Raw genomic sequence first — 459 nt, 5'->3', positions numbered from 1 at the left:
CCCGTGAAGCAAACCCCGTAGGCTTTTTGCTGGCTTATCTCACCTCCTGTCCTTCTCTACGCAACTTTGTGGCAAGTAATTAAACCTCGGTGCACAGGAGTGGTCAGTAAGCCGACTGACACCACGTTGCGTTAAAACCGACCAGTAATACAAGGGAAAAGTGGATACCAACCATGAACATGCCTTTTTCTCCTTGGGAGCTCCGGGTCCACTAGGCGCATGCAGTTTCACTTCAAGGGATTCTGCCTGGGACTCCCCCAGGCGGGAGGATCTGAATACAGTTTGCTCTCTTTATCTGACCCCTCGAAGAAAGTGACGGCTTTTCTTGATCCCTTTTCATGGCATCAGCGGCTGGGAGCCAAAGAGATGACATAATTCACCTCGGTTTCAGAGAGGCAGTGACTGTGTCCGCGTAGAGCCTCAAAGCCTTGTGGTTAGTGATAGACAACCAGGTACTGC

Source organism: Pteropus vampyrus, unplaced genomic scaffold (assembly GCF_000151845.1).
Source record: "Pteropus vampyrus isolate Shadow unplaced genomic scaffold, Pvam_2.0 Scaffold3791, whole genome shotgun sequence".
In the NCBI taxonomy this organism is placed as follows: domain Eukaryota; kingdom Metazoa; phylum Chordata; class Mammalia; order Chiroptera; family Pteropodidae; genus Pteropus; species Pteropus vampyrus.
This window is presented reverse-complemented; position numbering follows the sequence as displayed.